The following is a 21,442-nucleotide window of genomic DNA, read 5'->3' as shown; positions in this document are numbered from 1 at the left end:
TTTCCGATCTCTCTCGCTCTCTATTTCTCTCTTTCTCCATCTCGACACCGCTTATCTCCCGGATCGGTTCATGAGGATCGTTAAATTAATAAACGCGAACAAATATGATCCTCCATCAACGATAACTTAATTTTCGAATTGAAACGGAGCTGGGAAGCGCAAGAGATACAACGAGGCATGCGGTTTTGGTACATACATCCGTGTCGCTGAAATTAATCGCACCGCGAATCGAATTCTTTCGTCCGAACTGCAGTTCGACATGTCGTGTTTCGAGTTTCATTCCGCTTTATTTCGTTTTACTTCGCCGAGTGAAACATTGTATTAAAGTGTCAAATTTTCAAAAATAATCGCCGAACAATCGTTTAATCGCACGATTAAACGATTCGGACAACGTAGATGTTGTCGCGCAGAATAAATAGCGAGATTGATTTATAGTTAAATAAAATCTGATAAATTATTCACTCGCGCGCTCGAGTTGCGGTTCTTATTGCTGCGCGCTTCTACAACGCGTGGATTACGTTGTCGTTACTTAAAAATGAGAAACTGGCGGTACACGATTCGAGGAAAGCATTCGCATCCGCGGAAGGATTCCGGATGGAAAACACGACAATCGCTCGGCGGAGTTGCCTGACGATCGACCGGGAAGGGATTTTCTCGATAAGACAATCGAGTGACTGAACGAGCGCGATATTTCCCGCTCGTGATAAATTATGCCTTTATCAAACGCGCCATCGAGGAAGGATTCGACGCGGCTAGGCAGCGCACAGCCGGAAGGGCGGCACTCCGCGCGGGCGTCCTCCACCGGAGAACGGATTACTGTATCAAAAAAAAAGTCGAGTGTTCCCTTTCTTTTCCTCTCCCTTCTCCCCTCCCCCGCCTCCTCCGCGACGCAAACGAAAACAAACAAGGAAAATAGAAAATTGCATTTTTATGACTCGGCTCGTCTGCAATCTCGCTCTCGGGCTGTTCGGTCTCGCGATTGTCGAAGCGCGCGGTATAGAGAAATCCAATGCCGCGGTGCCGGGGCCCGGGGCATCACCGTAAGAATCTCCCTCGTCCGGTGTTTTTCGAGTGGGTGGCCGCATGAATAAGAAGCCGACGAGGCGGACTTGCTGTATACCGGCTCGCGGAAAAATATCGCCTTTGAAGAGCCCGGCAATAACTCGGCAGCGCGCGATCGCTCGAGGTGGATGCTGGACAGAATAACTGGCGCCTAGCCGACTAGATCGACACCCACACACACACACACACTTCCTGATCCGACTTCCATCGCGATTTTACGATCCCCACGTAGGTATCGGCGCGAGTATCCGCATTTTTGCACCCAGATCGTTCCCAGATGACGGCTTTATCGCGTACCTGCCGAATCTCTTTGAGCGTATCATCGTCATAATTGTGGAAGATTGAGCGCGTGAGATCGATACGTAAACTCGAAAAGAAGACGAAGTACGTTTAATGCTCCTAGGACTTTTCAGCCGTCAAATTAAATCGTGTCGGAATCGCGAATCCCAGAAGTTGTTTGGATATGTTTCAAACGAAAGCCGGTTATTCCTGTTTCCGACGATTACCATTCCCGCTCGAATCTTCCCCGCGGGCGCGATTTTCTTGACAGTCGAATCTTCCGGACATCGGGAATCGATCAAACAGTTCGACCGCCGGTTTCCGTTCAAACTTTACGTACGGATATCCAAACTGGAAGTTTCGAATTCATTTCTACTTCGAACTCCATCGAACAATTCGGTCACGTTACCCGCACGAATTTTTTTTTGCTCGACTCTCCCGATTGAAACAGGAAGACGGGATGAGTGTAACTAGCGTCGGTCACCTAGAAATATCACCATCGAGTGTTCGCTGTTGCGTTTAAACTTTTTTTTCCCTCGGTTAAGATACACGTCACTCGCTGGTAAGGGAAAATTTTTCTGACGTTTCTGACGAGCGGAGTACTAAAACGCAGTTTAGGACGCCCGCGGCGGAATAATCTCAACGAGCGAAATTAAATGATAAACAAACCGCGTTAAAAGCGGAGCTTTGAACAAACGTCACGGTGTAAAAAGTTTCGGAATTTCATTGCGCGAGAGACGTATTACCTATATGTGAGAGCGCAATAACTCGATGATATAACGCACGGCGCAATCTGTCGTTCTCGATAAGGATGAGATATGGGATAACCGACGATAAAAAGGGCGGCGAGAACAGGCGCGCGATATAAAAAAAGCGTTCGGAGAAAAGAGACGGCACGAAAGGAAGAGAAAGCGAGAGAAAAACAGAGAGAGAGAATGTGGAAGCACGTTTCACCCATTCGTCGGCGTGAGATAAAATACACGGTGCATTCAATAATGCAATGGGGATGCGTTATAATGCGCGCGTCTAACACGTTGAAATGCGTCAACGATAAACTGGCACGCGGTATGTGGCAATCGTGTCAGAATTAACTCCCGTTTGGCGTTCAGCTCGCCCATATTTTCACCGTTGCAGCGTTGAGCGAGCCATCGGAGATAACGACGGCTCTCGGTCCCGATTTTCGCAAAGCGAGGGTTTTTTGCGCGCGTGAGAAAGAGAGAGAGATATATTCGGGGAGAACGCTCGCGAGCGAGCGAGCGAGCGAGGCTCTCCCGTAAATGCTTCTTACTCCTGCGAGTATCGGTGCGTATTTGCCGGGATTAAGCGAATACCCCGGGACAACCCCGACGTTTCACCGGCGTATTAACATTCCGAGCTGGCAAAAAGCCTCGTTTAATATCCTTCCTTCTGTTACACGGCGAGACGCGACAGCCCCCGAAATGCCGTGCCGTACACCGGCGCGTCCGCAAAACTGGTATATCATTGTCTAGAGATTGCGATAGGATTGAACCAATATTTCTTTGCGACGTTCAAACGATCTCACAATCGGTTTCTCATTACCGAGAATACGAAACAAAATTTGCAGTTGACAAAAATGATAATTCGCGCTGCCGAGCATGCATCATCATTTTCGACCGCGATGTCGGTGAGAAACATCGATTATTAGAAAGAGCGCGTCTCCGCGGGCGGCTGGGCGAAAAAAGCCGTGCGTAACGACGCGACGACGCTTTATTTCGCGTTCGCTATTTTGCGAGCGCGCGGTTCCCTCGGGGGTGCCGTCGTTGTTAAGTAACAATTGCGGGCGAATGGTGACGTCGAATAATATTGGGTTACGAATTCCGGTGGGTAATGCCAGCCCGACGATGAAAATCGATTTCCGCGGCAACACTAGTTAGTCCCCCCCCTCCCCCTCCCCCCGCTCTCGTTGGCCCTTTCCGTCCCGCGGTCGTATCTCCCTCGTGAAAGAGTAAAGTCTTCTAAAAAGGGATCGATAGGCATTTCCGTGATTTCCGTTGAAAGGAAACTCTCGGCGAATTTCAGTTTCATTAATTTCGAAGATCCCGCGCGCCCTCCGTCGCCCTCGTCGTCCAGCCTCCTCCCTCACCGGTCCAGCCGGTGCCGCGCTCCGGCATTCCCTCATCTCGATCGCGGAAGAGCCCACTTGAAAATTCCAATCACAGTTGCGAGGAGAGAAAGTCTAGGGGACAAAAAGAAAGGGGGCGGGAATAGGGGGAAATGAAGGGGGAGGGGGAGGAAAACGAAAATTTTCTCCGCCGACATCTAAGCGAGTTCGGCGCGAGTCTGATAGGAAAAGAAAAGATCTCGTCCTCGAGCTCGTCCCCTCGCGTTTCGTGACGCGACGAAACTCGACGACTCTGCGCGAAAAGGGGCGTTCAAAATTCTGGCTAATTGGAGCGACCGCGGTGGCACCCAGAGGATGCTCTTTGCGCATTGCATGCGTGCGAGCGAACGCGAGTTACAAGGAAAAAAAAAAGATATTACGAGAGCACAGTCCGCTCGTTGCTCCGTACGACGGCAAACTTTTTCCCCCCCGGCGCGCGGCGCGTCTACGATTCATTTTTCCCGATCGCCGGCAGACGCGCGCGTATATGCACCGGCGGCGTTGCTACCGCGTAACGACGCGTGAATGGAGGAAACGTGCGAAAGGCTTAATCCATCACGCGGGAAGTTCATGCGCGAGTTGGAGAGCGACGAGTAAATATCTGAAGAATTTTCCGATGCGCACCTGTCCCAGATACGTCTATCAAGAACGCGCTTTCCGCCGGCGCGCGGCGCGTCGGAGAAGTAAGTAGCTGAAACAGCGCCGACTGATGCACGACCCATCGTCCGCGCCGTCCGGTCCGTCCGCCGCGCTACCGATCCCGTTTCCGATGCATATCGTACATCTCGCGCGCTATTAAAATCTCCGCCGGACGTCGCGATATCGCAGGACAGGAGAGATGTTCCGATGAATCCGATAAATAACGATGGAGAAAGAGCGATGGGAAAGTTATGACGATAGTTGTTGATCGCTTTCGCTTGTTAATTTTACATGACAGATATAATGTGTGCCCGAGTGGTCATAAAACATTACAAGCGCGGTATTTATAGTCACATGAATCTCGTGTCAAGAATGTCAATTATGTATGAGGTGACATAATTAGTTAAGTAAAGTTTCGTGTTTTGAGGCAAATCAAATAAAAATGAAGTAAAAAATATAAATATAAAATCGATCTACCTTACCAAGTGTTACCGGTACAAACAAAAAAAAAAAAATAAAAAAAATAAAAATTTTTGGAGATAATACATACGTTTAATTACGTTTTATATGACCAAGAATTTGGATAAAATTACAATGCAGTCATAGAAAAATAAAACAAAATTTTATTAATTAAACGTATGTATAGTATCCTCGAAATTGTTTTTTTTTTCCAAAATTTAGGTTTATCTTAGTAATACTTGACTAATTAAATCGATTTTATATCTATTTTTAAGCAGTTAATTTTTTATTTAATGATGCGGACACTTTTAAATGTTTTTTATGTACTTGGCGTACAGTTTCTTGCCTTTGTACGGTTTTTTTTCTATGAGATATGGAAGATAGTTCGGAAAACAATGTTCAATTGTAAAAATTCCAGTTGCCATTGCTACAATTATATTTAATGATAGTCACACAGACTTACGGATTTTAAACAGGATATATATAAATATCAGAGATAATTTATATAAATATTGTGAGGTGACCGTGCGCACCGTATTTACTATGCCAAGCGTCAGATACAACATGCCGTCCACAGTGCTCTTCAATCAACTATGTAGTTTTTTATCCGGGCAAGAGAAAGCCGTACTCACACTGCAGAAAAATTATTATTTATTCCAGGAAGAGCTGACTAAAGATAAGTTAATAATAACCTTTGTCATTTAATAAATAACAGGACGTAAAACTTTAAACGTGTTTTTCTCGAACCTGGTTTTTTAAATTGCTTTGACAGCTTTTCTCGTAAATTATCAATTCTGCGTTACCCGCGTGGAATATGCGAAATATACCTTTAAAAATATATTAAACTTACAAAGCAAACATTTTTTATCGATCGAATGGTCCACAAATCGTTTCACAAAGAAGAACTTTTGTACTTATCTGTATATAGTAAAAGATATATATAGAATATTATCAATTTTTATTTGATAGCAAATCACCATTGCGCAAAAGGAAAATTAAGTATGTGCTATCTCATAGGGTAGTTTTACATTCCAACATTTCATGTGAATAATTATGTTAATAAACTACGCGAGTAATGTAGAGTTAATGATATCAACATGCAACTAACGGCAAAATGCGCTTAAAAAGGGGCTTTATTACGTGACGATTTCATATTTTTCATTTCCAGCATAACTTTTTTATTTAACAAAATAAATGCAAAAAATTGTTCTCAAAATCAAAACTGGTTTTTTCAAACTTGTAGTAATTTTTTTATATAAAACAAAAATTTTAACTTTTGCGATTATCGAGTAATGCTTTGAAGCTTCTAGTTTAAGAACATAATTGGTTTTTGGCTTTCAGATTAACCATTTAATCGGAAAGCTGTCAACACAATATGCCTTTTTTCGGAAAGCTTTAGTTTAGCAACTAACAACTTTATAAATAATAATAATAATACAGTCAACGTTTTTAACGAAAATATTTGCAAAATATTGTATTATTAAACTGAGAAAACCATTTTCCTTCAACTCATCATAATTTCACTTAAAAAATTGTATAAAGTACAAAGCATAGTATTTTATATATTATTTCATTTTTTCTTTTTATTAATTATCCGAGCAAACACGAAAACCAAATTCAGTTTAATGCAAATTCACTAGATGTAAAAATGTATAATAAAAATTTAGTCACATAAAATTAACAACATGCAACATGTTATATTTTTGTACTGTTTTTTTCGATTGTGTTCTCTGAAAATATTACTCGTGCTTGTCGCGTATAAAACATTTAATAAACTCTTCAAGTTGTGTCAATTCCAAGATTAAATATTTGTACTAATCTGTTCTAGAGCTCAAGTTATCCCAAGAGAGAAAGAGAAAGAGAAGTGATAAATTTCCAAGGTAATTAACAAATGTTACGTTTATCTATATACTCTTGGCTTGATACGTGCATATATGATATATATATATATATATATATATATATACAAATCCATTATTTTAACACATAAAAAATAACATATTATACTCATCGATACGATACACAGCAGTGGAGCGTTGGTTTATATTAAAAACTGCATTGAATTATAAAACAGAAATATGTGCGAGTTATAGCAATGCGTGGGATAATTAATATCTCGAGGAATATAGGCCGGGCATAAAATAATATATAATTATAAATAATTAATTCCATATAAACAGCAAATGAAATGAAAAAATAATTTTCTCATTCCGTTGGTTGATTCGTTGCCTCGGGTCTTCTCTTCTCAGATTTATTCGCTGCAGTCGTACAAAGCGGTACTCGCGAAAACACGGCTAATTACACTCGCGCGTACTAATCACCAAAATAGGGTAATCGCGCGGCCTTTTGCATGCGGCACTCCTTGACGGTAATCGCACGCGATGCGCATCTTACTTTCGTGCTTCACGATACAATCCCATCGAAACGCAATGGCATTGCAGAAATAACGCGAAAAAGAAACCGAAACTTCGCGATTCAATCGATACCGAGGAATTTCGCGAATTTTCGCAAACATACCGAGTGAAATTTCAAACGCCTGATTCCGACAAATTACAAAAGTGATTTAAACTACGTATATAATTGATTGAAATGTTGAAATACATATGTCTAATTACGGTCACGCTTATTAATTAAATACATCGCGACATTGCTCGCGCGATTCGCTTCGTATACGATCAATTTCACATGTTATGTGAATATATTTGCAGTCATTAATTGCGAGAGGTAATCAATTATGTAGGCTTGATGATCAATTATTGTTCCTAAGAAATTATGTTTTGTTGAGTGATGCGTCGACACTGCGGAACAGCTTGCACTTCTACCACAGTTTCAGTCTAGACCAGCGAATGACAATACGCGTCGTTTTTAAGTGCATTATACGAAAACAAATCTCGTCTTCACGTTTGTTGAAACTGAAAATTTATGAAGCTTGCCGAATTTCGACGTTTTACATTCTAGTGTACTGCTAACAATAAGTGAGATAGTACATATCTTTCTCTCTTTTTGAAGAAAAATATCGGACCCTTGTGTTGTTAGACTTTGATTAGTCGGTTTCTGTTTTAACGCATCGTGAAACAATTAATGTATAGAAGACATTATTCACATGCCTTCTGTACATTAATTAATTAATTTGCTTTCCCACATGGAGACAATTACTTCTGAATCAGACGTATTGTATCTAGATATCTGTACGTCATAAGTATTAAATTTGACAATGTCGTTTCGGAGCTAATATTTTGACAGTTTTAATAGTTTTAATAATCAATTAATTATTCCAAGTAAACGTCTGAAGTTGAAGATTAAGCCGTAAAATTCAAAGGTCAATCGTTTATAGTCACGATGTCAAATTAATTAATGGGTGGATGTCTGATGTTCTGTAATTAATAATTGTGCTCTATAATTATTAACTGATGATTAATATGTTAAAATCTTACCTCAAATTTTTTGTTTAATTAAATTCTTGCATTATACTGCTTTGCTTACTCACCGTTTTTGCAACGTATTTCAATTTCAGAGCAGATTCACTTGAAATTTTTACTTGACAAAACTGTAAAATTAATAACAAACAATGTTGTCGGATTTAACACGTACTCATGACATACGAATCTAAATGTGATCTTTAAGTAAGAAGGCATCTTCTGTGTACACCGAATATTTTATTTCTTCCATTTCAAAATCAATTACCACACAATCGACCGCAGCTTCTCGTTACTCAAACTATTCGATCCGGCGCCACTTGTGCATTATTCCGCGTTATCATACTTGAAACGGCAAAAATATCGTATCGCATTTAAACCAAGTGTTATTCAAAGCGCGATATGGAATATATTCGAGTTCAAGCGTTGTTAAGGAGACAATTACCATTCGCAAATATTTTGAAATTACCATTTACTTATTTCTTTTGTCCAGAGTTCCGACGCCAGGCGAGTGAATCGCGCGAAACATCTTCTTCCACACGCGTTCGCGAATTTTCAGCCGCGCCGATTAACAATCGGCTCGCTGTAACGATCCCGAAGGGTTTGATGACTTTTGATACTTATTTTATGATCGTATTTTAACAATGCGCAACGATACACGGAACGGCTCTCGCTGTGCGAATGACAATACGTGTATAGCCTTCAAAGTGTTGCATACCGCAGAAACAAACAGCAAAACCGCAATGCCGGCGAATCTCACTGAAATATTTAACGTGTTACGAAATAAACATGTGGTAATGTACTCACGCTTGTAAGGTACATCGTAATACTATTTCATAAACCGAAAATTTTCTTTTCTGAATATTTTTTGAGCGCGTGTGATACTGTTGAATCGTACAATTAATTATGCAAAAACATACGTGAAGACATATGTTTCTCGCCGAGTGTCACAGATAAATTGGAATATGAGTGTACCGCGGGCATTATTAAACTGCTCAACTGTACTTGATCTCATTTAAAAAAAATGACCGCTTTTGAAAATGACTGTTTAATTTACCGTCTATATGATGTGGATGCGAATTGCAATCATGAGTAAAATGAACACTTCAATTTCGAGGCAACGGTCCACCTGAATTTAGTGCGAAATCATATATCGAGGAAACATCAATTAATAGCGGCGGAAATCAATCACGGTCCTATGTTCTTCTCCATGCATGCTCTTCTACAAATGTTATTTACAACCGGACTTCATACAGTCGAATGTCGACAAATCGAAAACGATTGTTTCCAGGCGCATGTAACAGTTAGACGCAAATTATTTAATTCTATATATCGCACATGTCGCAGAGTGCTTGCTTCTATCTTTTGAGGTAATTTCGGTGTATAAGTGTGTATTATACACACACCGTTACTTTTATTATCTCATTAAATAAATGTAAGTCAAATATTCTGTTTATTTTATCTCAAATTAATTATTAATGCATCGTAATATACGCTTTTTGTTACTTGAATAACTCCATTTGGTAATTTGAGTGTCATTCCGTACTTTATTATTCGATACTGAAACGTAAGCAAATTTTGTTTAAATCGGCGAAAAGTTCAAAGCGTAACGCGAAATTTGAATCCAAGCAACATTAAAGAAATAATTATATATATATATATATATATATATATATATATATCGCCCGTAAATATTATAAAACTATAATAATTTATCATTTCCGTCTTATTGCTTTGATTCGTTACTTCAAACGAATAAAGTTACACGATATATCTACTTTGGTAAGTATACACCTCGATACGCTTGAGAATCGTTAATCACAGAAGTTAATTAATCGCGCGAACCGATTATCGTTAATTATTCGTAGAGATCGCATTTTCTCGGCTGTTAAAAAGATACGTAAGCGTGAAACTGTTTTTCATTGGAATCTTGAAAGCTTTTCCGCTTTAAAATCACATTAATCGATAATCACACGAAAAATATTTCCTGGATAATTATCTGTGATTAGCTTTCATATTTATTTGTGTTTGAATCTCTTATCGTCAATCTATTGTTATTAATTAACATTACTATGTTAATGTAGAAACGTAAGCCGTGTCTCGCGACAAATCAAATTACATTACGTGCGGATGTTTGAAGTATTAAAAAAATTAACACAATTAAACGCAATTAATTAGAAAAGAGGCCATTCTCGGTCGGGCTGGATCTTGGTAGCTTAATAATAATATTTCTATGAATTGTCTGTAACATTCACAATAAAATTTTTTTAGTGATTTAAAAAGGATGTTTGTTAGCATCAAAAATTAAATCGATTATCGATTTAAATGTTTGCCGTTCCAACAAGGAGCTATGTTTTAAGACCGACAAATAATCGGCACGTAGTTTATTGAATTGGAAAAAAGTATACAAAATTCACACAGAAATATTATTATTATACTAGCAAGATCGAGCCGAAAGTGGCATCTTCTCTAATTTATTTGTAAGATTCATATCGATCCTGTTTCACTTATGATTTTCATAAATAAATGTATTTTTAATGTAAAAAAACAAATTATTTTGACACGAAAATTGAAGCGCAGCGTGAGATAAATAACATATGGATAATTAAATTCAATGCCTCATAATTTTCACGCATCATTCTCGCGGCCATTTCCGACAGTACATATTCTCGAACGCGTGCATTCGGTATCACATATTTTTCCGTGAACAGAATATTACAATAAATTTTCTCTTGTATATACGATTGAAAAACAAGCCACCATGCGATCAGAATATTTAAAATAGGTTCGATAGCCCTTTAACAATCGGTAAATATGAATAACGCACACGTGACACACATGACAAGAACCGCATCCGCAATAAATTGAATCAAATTAACACTTTATATGGTCGTCGATACATTTTCTACAGTAGCGTTACTTGGGGAGTCTTGTAGGTGTAGCATTAAAATACAATTTTGTTCTGAGAATATTTTCACGGGAATACAAAAGTACAATATAAAGAAAGTAGAACAAGATAATAAAAAAATTACAATAATGCCAAAAGATACCGGAAGAATATGCATAAGTGAGGAGAGAAAAGAAGCAAAACAAGAATATATAAAGGATATACATATAAACGAAAAGAGAAATACAGAATATTGGTAAGTAAAGTAAAAGTTATATACGTAAAAGAGAGGGAAGATACAGAGACCGAATATTAAACGCGTTTAAAATAGATTAATTATTTTACGTTGACAAGTTTATGTCGCGCTGATGTATTTAACAGATATGTGACAGCAAACATTTTTTAAATGCAATGTACCTCTAGAAATTTAATAATTTCGCTGAAAAGCATGTTTCGCAAATAGATTGATTCAATTATAAAATTTAAGGGGTCATGCCTAATTGGAAGTGCATGATTTTCGGGGATTTTTATAACCAAATCAATTAATTTTTTCTTACAACAAAATTTCCTTCGTTCACGAACAAGATATATTCATATACTAACAGAATCTTTTTTTTGGTTTTTTGATTTCAGATGATTTGGCTTGGAGTTATCGTGGTCACCGCACGACACCTCTGAAAAATCAGGAGTGGCCGTAACTTCCTTAATTTGCAATATTTTTCAACGAAAAAAATTCTGAATGTTGTTCAATATATATACTTTTGATATCAACTTTTTGTTGTAAGAAAAAATAAATTGACTTTTTTATAAAAATCCCCGAAAATCATGCCCTTCCAACTAGACATGACCCCTTAAGAAAAAATCTTATACCTTATGTGAACTATCCGAATTGAAGAAAATCACCACTTTTCGCGGCGTTTTCCCGCTCCTTGTGCGTGATTCGACAAAAATAATTACGGCACGTTCGGCACGGAAGTAACAGGAGGTCGAACATATAGTTATCGAAGCATCGGCATGGCTCAGTTTTCAATCTCGCGCGAAAATACGGACGAGGGAAAATAAATCCCTCTACCGCGTCTGCCGCGTCTCTCCCTCGCCTCTTCTTTTTGGTTCTCGCGCACGTCGTCGTCTCCCGATCTCCCGTGAGATACATTCACGCGCGTCGCGTTTTACTGTACAATAAAATTGTTATTATGCCGAGTTTTAGCACTCGCGAAATGCGCGTTATTTTCGCGAAAATAAACCCGACTCTTCGTTATTCAGAGCCGGCGGATTAAAACTGGCGAGAATTAACTTTCGATGCCGGCTTTTTGCACAGGGGCTGAGAAGAAATTATAGACTCGGTATTTTGCAAGGAAATTGAGCGAGATGCAGTCATATCTCTTCCCGCAACTGATGGAAGTCTGTAGTAAAAAAAATTTATCTTTCCAACCAGACAAATCTTTCGACCTAGTAATCGATGTTATTATCATTATAATTTCTAATTTTATTGTCGTCTCTTTATCATCGCTAATATTATTAGAATGCTATTGAAAATAAGATCATCCGGATCATCGTTCGGTTCATATTTTATCGCTATCTATTGTTCCTTTACTTGACGCACTGACCATATTTTTCAACTACAGATAAACACAAAATCAGAATATAGAACTCAGAATGTAATTTATCATAAAACGCTGTGCTAGAAAAATTAATACCTTTCAAAACTGTCTTCTGTGTTAATAAAGTTTCAATCATGTGTAATTCAAAATTTTTTAATTATTTTGAAAGAAGAATTAAAAAAGAGGACAAAGAAAAATGCGAAGATTCAAAACAGCACATATAAAAGGTGTGGCACTGAGAGAGTTGAAGCAGAAAGCTTACCGGGCAAATTCGTGATTCTAATCGCGAAGGTTTTCTTCCCGTACGATAAATCGCTCGAACAACATGGTACTCATTAACGAATATTTAAGTAACTCCATCATCTCCGGATAGGGGTATAAGAGTATATATAGGAGGAAGTTGTGTGCACACGGTCCGTTGAGAGAGAGCGGTTGAGAGAGCGCGTTTTTCCATGCTGTTTGCGCTCAATTGGGTCAGCGAATCAGCGAAGCGATCTTACTATCTTCGATCTCTTGTATTTCCATCGAAATTTGCAAAATGTACATCAATATGCCGGGAATCCGCCCGCCGATGCGTATTGTTACATCCGCTCGATCCGTTTCCACCCGCGATTTTTCCACTTTCTTAACTCTCAATATACAATAACCGGCCACCGCGGAAACGCGAATTGTGCTTCACGGCCAGCCCCTTACGTTCAGCTGTGCCCTCTCATTAAATCAGCCTGATAATTCAGATAATCCGCGTGCCAGATTCATGAGCTCTTCGTTAGGAGTCCACGCGAAATGGAATGAGGCATTTTTTTTCTTTCTACGAAAAATAAATGGCAGGAATAAGTTCAATTAACGATTAAATAGCTGGTGAAACAAAGGGATTGACTTCGATCGCGACTCCGAGCTTGCACAATTTGCACAAAAAATATTACGTTTATACCGAACTTAATAACATTTTTAAGCTTGAATAACGTTTAATTACATCGCGACAATAAATTGTTCAATGTATCTCTCTACATAATGGCAAAATATAAGCAAAATGATTTAATATTCTGCGGTTTATATAACGTGAAACGATAAAGGATAATTAAAATAGTCAAATAAATGATTTACTGAAATACTAAGATTATCTTTGTTTCTTTAAATAAAATATTGTACTATGTTTAATTTTAATAATCTTCATTGAGAGAGAGAGAGAAAAGCAAGTTCTTATTCTATTTAGGTATATAATATTATGGAACTCACGCACGCGTAAGGTGACAAGAGAGAATGATATTACGTAATTGTTTAATTCAATTTTCTCTTGGAAACGAAGCGAATAAAAATCTATTAAACGCCATTCTTTCAATCGGAAAAATCCCTCTCTGTCCTATTGTGTCGTCAAAAGCGAACCATTTGGGTCTATTAATTTAATCAGGTATTATCAGTATTTGTATTTAATTAGCTTCGAAACGCGAGTCACTTCAAGCTCACTGTCTGTCACTATTTTTAATATTAAACGCGCTCGTGGACGCCTGTATTCGCGTACACGCCCGTATTGAAAAAAAAAAAAAACCAATATTGGTCAATATTGGTCGGTTTTAATTAGATTTACATTACTTGATTAATTTGCTTTTAAGACTTTTTAAAAACGATCCAAGGCGGGAGAAGGTTTGGACCATCGCGAGCCACAATCCGCATTTAAGGCTAATGGTACGCGAACGAGCGTATACGCGCTCCTCGGAATGCGTCGATTCACAGTCGCGGTGCGCACACAGATGCATGTGTGCAATTTGGCCGGGGAAGGATTACGGAGGATGGTAGCCGAAATGAGCTCGTCGCGAAACGCTAATTTTGATACAGCCACGCGCAAAAAAAAGACAGACGCCGCCGTACGTGGTGGGTTAACGCGCGGCGCTTAGCGCGTTAACGAATTAGCCCGCTAAGCAAAATAATCCCGAGTCGAAATGTAATTCTGATGTTAATTGCTCTCATCAGCGATCTGCATTCGATAATTTCGAGTCGCTCATTAGCTGCTCGCCGCACCAGCAGAGAGCTCGGAGAGCCGGCTGACTGCAAGTAATGCGAGTAGAGAAGGAAGGGAGTAGATGAGGGAGAGAATGAGAGAGAGAGAGAGAGAGAGAGAGAGAGAGAGAGAGAGAGAGAGAGAGAGAGAGAGAGAGTTAGAGGGAGGAGGGAAGTGCAATGTTGAGCACACGGAACGTGTGCCGTAAGAACTTTGCCCTCTGATAAAAAGATCACAGCTAATAGATCAAGCTAATCCGACGCCAGCTAATTTGTAACCTGAAGCACATTTCTCGCTTACCGGTAAAAAACATGGAAATAAGAATTACACCGAAGTTCCCGTGACCGAGTCGTTGAGGCACTTGCAAGTTTGACTTGTGAGAGAATTCCTGTTATTTTTCACAATAACAATTTCTGATTACAACGTGGCGAAATATGAAGTTCAATCTGTATAAGATCAGTTTAGGATCAACTGCAATTATAAGAACAAAAAAACGTGACAGGAATAAATTTTAACATACCTCACGGAATTTTTAGAACTTTATAATTGCAAACTGCGATTTTTAATTTTCTCTGATCATTTATAGTCTGTAGTATTCTGTTAAGTTAATTATTATAAGAGTATATATCTTATGTATGGGAAAAGATATTTATACGTATTTAAGAAATATTTATATGTAGATAAAGATATCTCTACGCCACGAAGCTATGCGGCTAATATTTATACAAGAGTATATAAATACCAAGTATAAATACGTTTATACTGTCATAATTATCGGTTCTATACGACTGGTCATTGTCCTTTTCGAACGAATTTCTGAAGTAATTTTTAGAATCGTCCATTTTTCTGTAGAACCGCGCACCCTAAGACATTCCCTGGGACAAATTCCCATCGATCACCGAGTATACCGTTCTAACACGAATAACTTTTCGCGAGTCTAATAAAAGTCATCGCGTTTCTTCACGTACTCGTCACTCGGACTCTCTCTAGCGCCTTTTTTCGTAACTTTAAAAACATTTTACGGAAAAAGTGACGAGGCCGCGATTAAGAGTGACGAACTCGCGCACTCTGGATTATTTCGAGTGACTCGAGTTTGGAGTTATCGCCGCGAGTCCGGGGGGGTGGGGGCCCGAGAACCGAGAGGGTAAGTCGCGAGGGCACCAGGGAGGAGCGGCGGCAATAAGTGTCGGGCGCGCGAGGCGCGTGCAGGAGGAGGAGGAGGAGGAGGGAGAGAAAGGGTCCAGGCCACGTACCGTTCCTGGGGCTAATGGTGTATATACGCGGAAGGGAAGGGTGTATACGAGAGAGTGAGGCGCGGGTCTGTGGTGTTAGCCGTGTGCGTGTGGTGCCGTGCACGAGGCTCGCACGATGAGGGTCGCGCGCGCGACGGCTGGGACGGGAGGGTCAGAGAGGATCAGGGGCAAAGTGGCGGCGGCGGTGACGGCGGCGGCAGAGGCAGCGGCGGCGGCAGCGCCGGAGCTGTATCGATGTCCGGGCGCGTTCGCCACCGCCGGCACACACGCCGGCAGTATCCTGCGAACGAGTGGCATGCCGCTTCTCTCTCTCCAATTTCCAGAACCCTCTCCATCGCCGCCGCCGCCGCCGCCGCCGTCGCCGCTGCCGCCACCTCGTTCAACCACCGATTCGCCCGGTGCCCTTCTCTCCCTCCCCTCGCTGCGAACTCCGTTGCGCGACTTCGCGAATCATCAATCGCCCGTGAAAATTCCTCCGTCCGTTTCCGCGTTAAGAACAAACTACCACCCCCGTCCCATCCCACCCTTCTGCTTAAGGGCGAACAAACGCGAGAGATAACCGCGCGCGGAGTACACTCGAGCTTGACGCTCTTTAAAATGCGTGAAACGCTACGATTCGATTAAAGCGGTACCCGCGCTCGCGGCGCTTCAGAATAATTTTATTCTGCTTCTCCCCGTCGTGATTCGAGGGAAGATCGAACCCCCTCCAAATGTCTCGGCCGCATTCTTCGGGGTTGTCGTGATCTAAGACCCTCCCGCGCTTTTCGCGAGCCGAGCTCCGTGAGCCACGGCGCCCGCGGGGAGGGGAAGGAGGGGGTCGTAAATGTTTTCCGCCAAGATTAATCGTCTGGAGGGGAAGCGAACGAGAAGATCTACCTCGTCGAGAACGAGAATGTGGCTCTGATCGCAGAAATAATCTCGAGAGATCGGCCGCTTTCTTTTCAGTTTTCTTTCTTTTCGCCGATGGGGAGTCCGATCATTTTTTTTTTTCGGAGGATTCCCCACGTGCGATTAAACGCGCGATATTATTATTCTGCTTAGCGATATTATTATTATTATTTTATTAACCTGCTCGGAAAAGCTGCTTGGACAAATTATTTGCGACACGTAGATACGTATATCTCATCGATATTGCCATTTATACCAACGACACGTTCGTTGCATATTTTGTATATTTTGTATTTGTTTGTACTTTGTATTTGTATTTTTTTCGTATTATTCAACAATTTTTTGCTTCTAGTTTAAACAATTTTACGAAAAATTCTTCTATTTTTATTTTAAAACGAACTTTTTTCATTTTAATTTTAATGAGTTTGCTAGAACAAACTTTTTCTTTTTTAAAAAATTAAAATCCGTTTTAGACAGAATTATTTATGGAATTCTATTTTATGTCTCGTATATAATACAACGTTTGAAGAAACAGAAATACATGTAACATACACATTAAACACAATCTCATAAATCAATACACATGGCATGAAAATTAAATGGGATTTTATCCTGAAATCTATGGCCTTTATAAAGTAAGAATAAATGTGTAAAATTAAATGGAAAACAAAATAAGATGTATTTAGGGTGCAACCACAGATAACATTAAAATTAATGAGTAAGATGTAAAAGTGCGGGCTTTGAGAGCCAAACGCGGTCAATTGTGCGTGAGTTAACGCTATGTAACATTTATTACGTTTCGACTCTACTTCAGCGACGCGGATAGATAAATTAAATAATTTTAAGCACGCCGATGAGCATAATAAAGTATTTAAAAATTGAATGTGGATACACAAAGATAGTATAATTTTCAAGAATAAAAATATCAGAAAAGTTCTGTCAATATTTATAGTCTGTATATTCGGTTTAGAAAATGCAAAATTGGGGCTAACCGGCAAAAAGAGATGTGAAATCTACTTCGCGAAGTGGCACACGTAAAACTTGAATGGAATTAACTCACAAGCAGAGTATCCAGATCATGCATATGTCTCAATTTCAAGTGAAATGGTTTTTATATTTGTCTGAATATTTTGCAGACTATGAACATTGGCTGAACTTTTCTGCTAATTTCTCTTGAAAGTTATACTATCTTTGTACGTTCCATTTTTAAATACCCATCTTACGCTCGTCGGAGAGCTTGAGATAATTTAATTTATCTGGTATCACCGCGTCGCTGAAGTAGAGCTGAAATGTACAATTCATAATTTATATTAAATTATTAATTAAATGTTCCATCGCGTTAACTCACGCACAGCTAACCGCGTTTGTCTCTCAAAACCCGCTTTTCCTTGTTACTCGTTAACTTTAATATCGACAATCTCTAGTAAATTAATCGTTTATTTAAATAACATTAATTCTATTCTTTTACGATTTATATAGAAAATACTAGTCAGAACGTGTCGCTGAGTTGAGTTTAACATCATCGTTACATGTTGAAAAGTAGAAGGAAATGCTCATCGCTGATTGCTATCAAAAGCCGCAGTATCTTATTTACTAAAACGTATTCGGCATACCCCTGCGATACATACATGAAACAAAATGTTCTTTAAACTCGAAATACCGCCAGTCCTATCAAGGCCATGGAATATTCTAAGAAAGTTTTAGAACATACGGACTGTATCGAGCGATCTTGAATTTTCAACAGCCTTGCATTATATTCTGTGCTACGCGCGCGTTATTAAATTAGTTCCCCCGAGAATATTACAACGTAACCAAATATATTCTTCGGACACGGAAAATAGAAAATACATTATGCATGTGTATATTAATCGTATTAATTAAGTCATTTATTATTCTGTTAAGTCAAGAAATGTGTTAAGATAAAGAGGAAAATTTTCTCACATCACTCTTATTCTATAATCGTAAGTTGTCTACTACCGACATGCGTTTAACGCTAAAGATGCCACGAGAGATTCGTAACTGGGCGAACTTAGATTTGCGGCCGCACTGAAATATTCCCCAGATTGAGATTACCTCCTCCTGAGATAACGCTGTGGACCGAGTGGCGGGGCCCATTCTCGCGTTCTATACTACGGGAAGAATAAGTTCTCCAATGCTTGTCGCGGACAGTTTCTCGCTTCTCGGCGAGAGACGAGGAGGCGGCTGGCAAGGCGGAATCTGGTCGTTTGTCGTGGACCGCGGCTGCAGGCGCCGGCAACTGCATGCTATCGAAGGCAGGGTGTTCGATGGCCAGCCTCTCCTATAAGTCTCTGGGACGACAGTTTACGTGCTGTGTAAAAATGTATATAACTTATATATGTAAAAAGCACATTCTCGTGCGCGGCATGACGCGGCCTCTCATCGACACCAGCGGTATTATATCAGAGAGAACCCAGTAAACACTAAGCAACAGTAAACTTACCATGCAAGTTACAATTTCCTCCTCAATGTAAACTGTTACGAACAACACAATGTTACATTGTAGAGAGGGAAATTGCAACTTGCACGTAAGTTTACCGTTACTTGGTGTTTACTGGGAATACATAATTATACATATATGTTGTGTCGAATTGAATGAAAGCAACGCCGAAAAGTGCAGCGGTGGAAAACACCCGAATGCTCCTATTGTTGCCGAAAAGCATCTCGTTCTCCGGGTCGCGCGACTCGCCGCGATTTTCCGCCGATTATCTCCACGAAATATCCCGGGGCGAACGTTGCGGTAACGCATCTCCGAACGAGTTCCCGATGACCGGGCTGACGTGACGAGGAGGGGACGTTGCGAGGAAAGAGGCGAAGCAAAGACGGATGGGGTAGGGGCTTACTTCCCGGGGAAAATTCGTTTCTTCGCGGGACGGAGATCTCGTAACACACGCGCGAACAAGCGCGACGCGGGGATTATTATTCACGCCGGGCGTAATTGCGTAGCGGAAAAAAAGCGTGTCGCTGAAAAAAGTAAGAAACTGAAAAAAAAAGAGGGGAAAAGGAGAGAGTACCGCGCGAATAGGCGATCGGAGATACGCGGGTCGCCGCGGGACTAATAATAAATAGGGCGGCGGGAATTAGATTAATCGCTGCGCCCCTAACTTACTTTTCCGATCCGCCGGTCGATTTCCTCTTCGAGTATCGCCCGCCCGAGCTCATTAGGAGCTGTTTAGTTGCGCAAGAATTTCCGGAAGCCCACTCCCGACCCTCATGGGGGGGGGGGTTGGAGGGGGGCCTTCGTATCGGCCGCGCTTTTCCAGCGACTATCGTTTGCTCGTTAACGATAATGCTTCCGAGTTTAGAGAATACAAAAGTCCGTAGTACGAGCAATCAACTTACGTTCAAACGTTTCCACGGTAATGGGAACCGAATCGCTCGCGACTGGGAAAAGCCGGCTGGCACGAGGTAGGAATGAAACGAAGAAAGGGACGGACGAGGTAGGGGTACGGCCGACGCTCCCCGATTTCGCCCCCAACGGCTTGCATAATTATAACTTCGAAAACACAAGTTTCTCGTTGCTGCATGGAGCGAGGAGATCGCTCGGCCCCTCGGTCGCTTATTCAGACGTGGCCCGAAAAAGACATCCCTTTCGCCGAGGGTGAAGTCGGTGGAGGACGGCGATATTCGGCGATTTTCGAGCAACGTATCCAAAAAAGATCCTCTCTTTCTCTTTACCTTCTTCTAATGATCAAAAAGCTCTTCTTTCTCCGCTCTTCCGACTGAAAATGTATTTTCTTCCTTCAGATTCGTCATTTCGCCACTCTTCTGGAGGATGGAGGGACGGCTCAGAGGATTAAAACCGGGATCTCTTCGACCGGTCGAGAACTTAACGGCGACAACGACACGGTTCACCGGACACGCCGACAGAAAAATCGTATTACGTCCTCGGAAGTTAAAACCGAGGATATTCCGCCATCTCGGCATCTGGAGCATCCGAGTGACGGCTTCGGGATAAAGCCGTGCGCGCGCGTGCTCGGATCGGGTTAAATCTCCAGGCGGGCGAAAACTTTCCGCGCGCCCGCGTGCCGATCCGACGAAAATACTTTTAATGCGTTTAACGCGCAACTTCCGTCGGAATATACATATTCCTACGGGGCCGTACGCCCGCGTCCCTCTCTCGCGCGTCATTACCCGCGGAAACGAAACTTTCCGATTCTCCGCGCCGAGGGAGCGCGCGGCCTTTGAGGCGCTAATTACTGGCCATCATTAATACAGGCCGCCGACGCTCGCTTGACGCGCGGGCCGCGGCGTCATGTGTTCACGGTAAACGCCGAGATTTGCACGAAAACCAACTACTCATCGTCATTTTTATCAATTGATTAAAAATGACGGATCAGCGATCGGTTGCGGCAGACAATCCTAATGGCACTCGTGAAACGCGTTGCTACTGCTCTTATTTCGCGAGACTTGTAGAACGATGAGGTTTTGTAAAGTATTAAACGTTAACAATTGCGTTAGTAGGTAATGCTCTATGAGCTCTATGAGCGCGTGTTGATATATTGGCCGTTACGAGTATATTACTTACGTATTTGAAACAACAAAAACCGATATATCGGCTTTTAGGTATTACGAGAGAGGACTCATAGTTTGGTATACTGCCCGGAAGCTGTTGGGTCTCTCCCCGAAACTATAAACGCACGGGCTATCGATGTCGAGAGCGCGTGAGCTGTTGACTTCTCGTCATTAAAATCTGATTAAAAGTATAGGGAGAAGTATCGCGAAACGTAAAAAATCTTTCGTGTTTCAAAAGTGAACGCACTTAAATTATTCCTCGCTATCATTATCGTCATCATCGCTGCTGACGAGAGGACGACCCTCT

General features: G+C 41.0%; 1 long non-coding RNA gene across 10 annotated transcripts in view; it reads left to right on the top strand.

The window, feature by feature from the left end:
- Nucleotides 1-20,989, top strand: part of LOC143904244 (uncharacterized) — an 82,189-nt gene extending 61,200 nt beyond the window's left edge. For 4 of the 10 annotated variants that reach the window (XR_013258882.1, XR_013258878.1, XR_013258874.1 and 1 more), the window contains 2 exons: nucleotides 6,390-6,441; nucleotides 11,498-12,303. This is a non-coding gene — a long non-coding RNA (uncharacterized LOC143904244). Of the gene's footprint in view, nucleotides 1-6,389; nucleotides 6,442-11,497; nucleotides 12,304-20,367 lie in introns of those variants that run through there. The other 6 variants (XR_013258881.1, XR_013258880.1, XR_013258876.1 and 3 more) reach the window with 2 other exon arrangements.
- Nucleotides 20,990-21,442: the final 453 nt, after the last annotated feature.

The sequence above is a fragment of the Temnothorax americanus genome, unplaced genomic scaffold (assembly GCF_048541705.1).
Source record: "Temnothorax americanus isolate GAGA-0224 unplaced genomic scaffold, ASM4854170v1 Scaffold5, whole genome shotgun sequence".
In the NCBI taxonomy this organism is placed as follows: Eukaryota; Metazoa; Arthropoda; class Insecta; order Hymenoptera; family Formicidae; genus Temnothorax; species Temnothorax americanus.
The sequence above is the reverse complement of the archived record's forward strand: the minus strand, read 5'-3'. Positions and strand labels throughout refer to the sequence as shown.